This window comes from Helianthus annuus, chromosome 9, assembly GCF_002127325.2.
Source record: "Helianthus annuus cultivar XRQ/B chromosome 9, HanXRQr2.0-SUNRISE, whole genome shotgun sequence".
Lineage (NCBI taxonomy): Eukaryota > Viridiplantae > Streptophyta > Magnoliopsida > Asterales > Asteraceae > Helianthus > Helianthus annuus.
The window spans coordinates 81949515-81955940 of NC_035441.2; the positions used below are offsets into that span (position 1 = coordinate 81949515).

General features: G+C 38.7%; 1 long non-coding RNA gene across 1 annotated transcript; it reads left to right on the forward strand.

The window, feature by feature from the left end:
- The first annotated feature begins 695 nt into the window (after nt 1–695).
- LOC110877822 lies at nt 696–3922 on the forward strand. The gene is made up of 4 exons (XR_002557300.2): nt 696–1425; nt 2710–2794; nt 3101–3191; nt 3770–3922. It is a non-coding gene; the product is annotated as an uncharacterized LOC110877822 (long non-coding RNA).
- Nucleotides 3923–6426: the final 2504 nt, after the last annotated feature.

Sequence of the window (6426 nt, forward strand, 5' to 3'; positions counted from 1 at the left end):
TAAATTATGAGTTATCAATTTCCTTGATATGGATAATTGACAAAAGTTAAAGGGAAAATGCTAAACTAAAACTCCGGTTTTTGCAAGAAATGACTTTTTTACGAATATGAATTCTGATAGACGAATATGTAATAGACATGAAAGATATAAGTCTTGACACTGATAAGTGCAAGACGATACATTTGAAAAGAAAGGTTGGAATAGACCTAAACATGACGTGACGCGATCACGGTCAAGAGAAGTAATGTGAAGTAATCATATTATGACCCGAGTGATGGGTACAAAGTAACTGGACTGATAAGTCTAGTTAGTGAGATCGGTTAAGGTCGAAACCCAAATTAAGAAATTGTTTAACACGTTATTCACTACGAAGAGTAATGTAGAATAAACATAATTTATAAACCTATGTGACTAAGTGGCCAACGTTTGGCGACTCGGTCAAGTAAACAACAAAGGTATATAGATCCAAGAGATAAAGTGACGGCCCATGAGACCTCACTAACAGAAAATATTGATCACTTATTTGAGGGATCATAAAGCTATAAGTTCATGAACAAAAGAATAGTTGCTAAAAGTGAAAGATTTCACCAAGGACCTTTAAACGGGTCAAAACGACGGATTCATAAATAATTTGATAGTATATGAAAGCGATGAATATCGCTAAGTTAACTGGACTAGTGGAAATAACGAGGTTACGTTATTTCAAGATTGCACTATGTAGTATGAGATACGTAGACAATTAGTAACCAAAAGGATATTGCCATACTTTTCTGGTAATACGAACAATTGGTCAAAGTAAAAGTAACGTTTAAAAGATTTCTCGGATCAAATGCATTGAGTTTGAACTCGATGAATTAAGCAAGAAAAGGTTTCGAGGACGAAACCTCTTTAAGGGGGGTAGACTTGTAACACCCCGAAAACAGGTTTGGAAATTAAACCCCGTTAATACAAAAGACGGGGAAAGTACCGTTAGCGGTAAAAGTAAACCGGAAAATATTAGGAATCAAGTGAATAATCCTAATATTAATTAAAAGTGAATAAGAGCTTCCAGGAAAATAGAATGGATAAAAGGCCCGATTTAACGGGACTAAAAATAAAACGGGTTTTAACTCCCGGAACCCACAAAGTTAACTAGGTAAAATTAACCTAGTTAGTAATGAGTAACTAAATAATAAACTATGGGTTATAGTTTCATTTATGAATCTCTAAACTTGAGGGGCTAAACATGGGCAACTAGAGAAGTGTTTTATTAAAACACTTAAATAAATAAAAAAACACATACATGTGTGTACGTATGCGATCAGAAGAAGGAGCCAGGAGAGCTCAAACCCTAGTTCAACAAATCCTCCAAATCGAAGCTCAAATCAAGCCCGAATAGTCTGCATGATTACAAATTCGTGATCGCCTAGTCGTGGGGATCATAAGGTATGTAAAAATTTGATGATTTGTGAAGTTGTAAAATTTGAGTAATCTTCATAATCGCGAATTATGTATGGATTAGAGAGGCTATGGCTGAATTAGTGTTGTATGATTTCTTGAAAACAAACCCTAGATGTAAACTCGCTAATTTAGCACCATAATTTAGTGTTTTGGTTAACTAGTTATGTAGGTGCTAAGTGGGTTTTATGAATATGGGATGAACACTAGAATTATAGTGTTAAAATAGATGAACATTAGGTAAGTAATGCAAGTTCTAGTTGTAACTTATAAACACTAGACATAAGGGCTTGAAATTGATGCTTGAAGCTTGGTTGGAAGTTAATCAAGAACTTGACAAAAGAAGTATACGAATCTTGCACACTAGGTGTTTGTTAAAATGCCTAAATGAAAACTAAAGTGCTGAAATAGATGATATTTTTGACATCTCTTAGCCTACAATCACTGTGTTATAGGTTTCTAACCATTACCAAAAGTTTAATAAGGGTTATAGCCATGGAAATAGGTTGCATTTGATGGTTTGGGTCGAATTTGAAAGGAACCTAAACATGATTTCCGTAGCTTTTTATATGGATTTTGACTAATCTTAAAAAAATCATATAAAATCAACCGTTTATCCGATTTGGGTGTTCTATACCTTTTCGGAAAGCTTATGAAGTAAGTTTTTACTGTTTTCAATCATAAGAAACAAATGTGGTTGTTAAAGAGGTCAAAAATGTGATTAAAACTGTTGTTCAGAAAACTTAAAAGCTGATTGAAAAATGAAAATATAGTTGCTATGCTGATTTTATAAAAATCATATAAAATCATAGAAAATTCGTTAGAAGGTGTACCTTATATGCTTGCGAAGGTATTGAAGTTTTCTACGATCCATTTTTGAACATGTTAATCTTGTTCGGACTTTAAATGTGTGATAATGGTCGATTACAGCAGCTGAATAGAAAAATCGCTGCACATTAATAATGTTATTATTAATCCGGAAAAGGCATATGATTGCGTATACTTGTTTAGTCATGAAGTATTTATTGTTAGGTACAAATAGCACTTTATGTGACATGCTTAAAGTGTTTAAAATCACTTACTAACTTGTTATATAAGTAATTTCACTAACGGGTCAAACGGTTAGTGAATGAAAATAATTATGGTATGAAACTAGTTGTTGAATATATGGCATGCTTTGATTGATAAGTGTGTAAAAAAAAGGGGGTCCATAGGGTGATGGCCATTATATAGAATGACCAATCTAACCATCTTATGGATGTTATGATATAGTTGACTCTAAACAAGCTAGGTGGGAGCTTGAAAAGGAACGGGTCAAACGGATCATGGATGCGAAGAATGTTTGCGCGGACGCGAGGTAAGTCAAGCTTACACTTTTTTTTAGGATACGTATTTACTTTATAGATTATAAACACGACCAAGGTTATATCCGAAATATGGGTTCCGACACGAAATGATACGGGTCGGGACGAAAAAAAGGATAAAAAAACATGTTTAATGGCAAAAAGGGGCGAAATGGGTTAAATAATGAAATGGTAAATAAATACCATTCAAATATAAGTGCAAAATGTTTGGTCGTTTAGACTAAACAGGTCAAATGGTAATGTTAACACCATTTGACGAATAACGACTAACAAGTGCATGTCGAGTCTAATGCTCACAGGGTAAAACGGCTTATGGAATTTACGTGGCTATGAATCAGCAAATTATTAAGGCAAGGTATTAAAACGGGTCAATACTTTGACCCGCGCCAGGTACGCATAAATTTGGTGGAAGATATGTGAATACCTTAATGTAGAAAAATGACATGTGAAAGTAGAGAGTGGGATTTAAACTTAAATGATTAAATCCTCTCTAACGGGTCAAAATATGCATTTAAGCGTAGACGGATCAAAATCTTGTAAAAAGGTAATAAGCCTAATGCATAAAAGTCTCAAAATTTATTAAGCCGGATGTCGGACTTTAACTCCATATGATGGAGAATCAAATTACAAACATGTAGGAAGAAATGGTAGGTCAAACGGACAAGCGAATTTAAAGATACGAAAGATTTCGTGTCAATTACGGCAAAATGGAAAGGCTGAATGCAGGGGCCACCGTAACTTACGGTGTCACCGTAAGTTACGGTGGAGCTGAATTATTTACGGTGGTTGCCTACTGTTGTACGGTAGGAAAATTTTATTACAGAGGCCACCGTAACTTACGGTGCCACCGTAAGTTACGGTGGAGGTCATTTTCAATTTTTTGTTTTTGGAATCAATGGTTTCCCGGACTCGTTTGGACACGTTTTAAAGCCCGTAAGACTAAAGCATTTCGTGTTTATGAAATGTAGGTACATTTTGGATGCCGGAAGACGATCAAGCTCGACGAAGGACCGAACACGATATAGATACATGCTTCCGCACTTTAACACATTGCAAATATTAAACAACGAATTCAACCACGTTATGTAGAATAACTTATGAATTGTAAAAGTTTTAATAAATTCATATTTTTATAGTATGTGTAGGCTTAACTACACATCTAATTGTTGGGGTTTACATATAAAATTGTTAATTAGTAACTAGGGTGTTACATTAAACTTATGGACTATGAACTTATATTTTGGTATCACGTATTATGCTTCCGCTGTTTAATTTAAAACTTGGTTAACTGGCTTTTGGTCACCAATTGTATTGTGGTTGGTTTTATTTACTTAAATACGTTGTTCAATATGATTGGTGGCTCGATCCTGGTCACGTCACGCCTCCAAGCGGTGGTACTCCGCATGGTGGATTTTGGGGGTGTGACATGCATTGTCATAAGGTCGAAAGAAACGTGTCCAGCGGGTTACAAACAGAAATTAAAATTGTATGATTACATGCCATAACATAAAGAAAAACACTGCGCGATTACAGAGATGGAAAAAGGGTTCTTCAATCCTCTTTAACGATCGGAAGTTCACTCTTCTGTTTTATAACCGACAGCGGTTCGTTCACCAATTCTGAAACTTTGTCAAGAACGGAGATATGAAAGTTGTCGAAAGCCTTGATCGCAGCATCTAAGACGTCTTTGGCTCCTTCATCGTACCCGAGGACCTCTTCAGCAGACTGAACTGACCCCTTGGCAGCTTTGAAACCTTGTTTAATCCCTTCGTTCACACCAACTGCATTAACACTGTTCACCAGGTCCGCAACAACCTTCTCCAGCTCAGGGCTTTGATGCACCAATTTGACCACCCAAGCAACCCCATCCGTCATGAGCTCCAACACCTGGGCGTATAACTCAACCATTTCACCATCACAACGAGTCAGCTTGCCTTTCGCTTTATCGATCATTGCCTTATGCGACTCGATCGCCCTGTCGCGAGCCCTTTCAAGTTCGTCCTTGTCTAAAGAAAAACGGGATTTAATAAGCAGTAGAGAAAAGAAAACAGGAAAGAAAGAATTACAATCGTACCATTAATCAAGCGATGATGATCGGCCAGAAGCTGGTCATAGGACGTGTGCATCTCTTTTAGCTCAGCCTTGTTTCTTTTTTCCCCATCAGATAATTTTTTCTCCAACTCCCCAAACTTCACCTTCATATCCTCAATATCCTGGACAGCCTTGTCACGAGCTTCATAAGCAGCCGCGGCAGAAGCCTGTGAAGCCTTGCTCACCTCTTTAGCTTCAGAAACTTGCTCTTTCAATCGATCAGCTTGAGCTCGGAGCGACGTAATTTCTTGCTTCGTCTTCGACCGAACGTTATCTTCATTTTTTAAGGAAGCAATTTCACGCTCGAACCTACGGCAGTTGGATTCGGCTTCCACCCATCGTTTGTAAGTCTCAACCACCAGAGAATTAGATTGAGCTTGGTTCAGCATCAGGGTGTTCCCAAGCTCCGGTCCGCTCATTTTTCGATAGTGAGCATGTTCAGCAGGAGTTCCGATATGAAACAATGACATCTTGGCGGAAAGAGCTTCCACAATCCTGTCTTTATTGACCAGCGACCAATCAGGGACATATCTCTCCAGGGCCTGAGCAGAATCCATCTCCATCGCACCTCCCGAACCTAATTCTCGACAGAGAAAAATGGCCTCAGTCTCGTACCATAAAGGGGAAGAAGAGGCACTATCCCCACCATCAAACTGTTGAGGGCTTGGCCTTGAAATGTTAGAGGCAACCCCAGTTGTGAGCTTACTCGAAGGGGAAAGATCAATCTTCTTAAGAGATGATGGATCAGGCATGTTGGTGACATCAATCACCTTAGTAGTTTGGCCCCCGAAAGATAGTGGGCTCAAAGGAAGGTTAACATGTTGATCCCTCGGGGTCCTCCCGCCATGAAGATGAGCGTCTAGATTTTCCAGCAAACCTCCGGCTACAGAAAAACTGGTAACCTGATCAACCTCATCCTCTAAAATAATCACCTTATCTCCTTTTGTCTTCTTTAGCTTCTTAGGGTTCAGATCGGCTTTGGAAGAACCGCCCCGCCTCCTTTTGAAGCTGACTTGAGGGTGAAACTCGTCATCATCTTCTTCATTTTCGCCACCTCCGGCGTTCACGCCTTCGTCTTCAACAGACATATGCACTGAACCATAGAGCACAACTTTATCTGTATCTTTGGGATCACTTGACCCGGTTTCTTTCCTTTCATCCCCTCCACCCGTCGGAGCTGTCCGAGCCGAGACATTCGTCGTTTGCTCTAAGGGTACTGAAGCTGAACCCCCCTGACCGGCCTCGGCAACGAGCTCCCTAATCGAATAAAGGTTCTCCTTCACTATGGTCAGATATGGCGGATCCCCCTTCGGTGTCTTAGTAGCTCGAACATCGAGTTCCTTCGAATCAAACGATTTCAACCTCAAGGCCTCCTTCAATCCCATGGCTACGCACACAGAACAAAGAAAGAGAAGACATTTGATAAAGTACGCATGATTAGAAATCTAAAAAAAAGTTAATAATAAATATGTATCAAGGCATATGAAAAACAAGCGCTCAAACCGGAAGCATAAACTAACCCTTTCCACCCCAC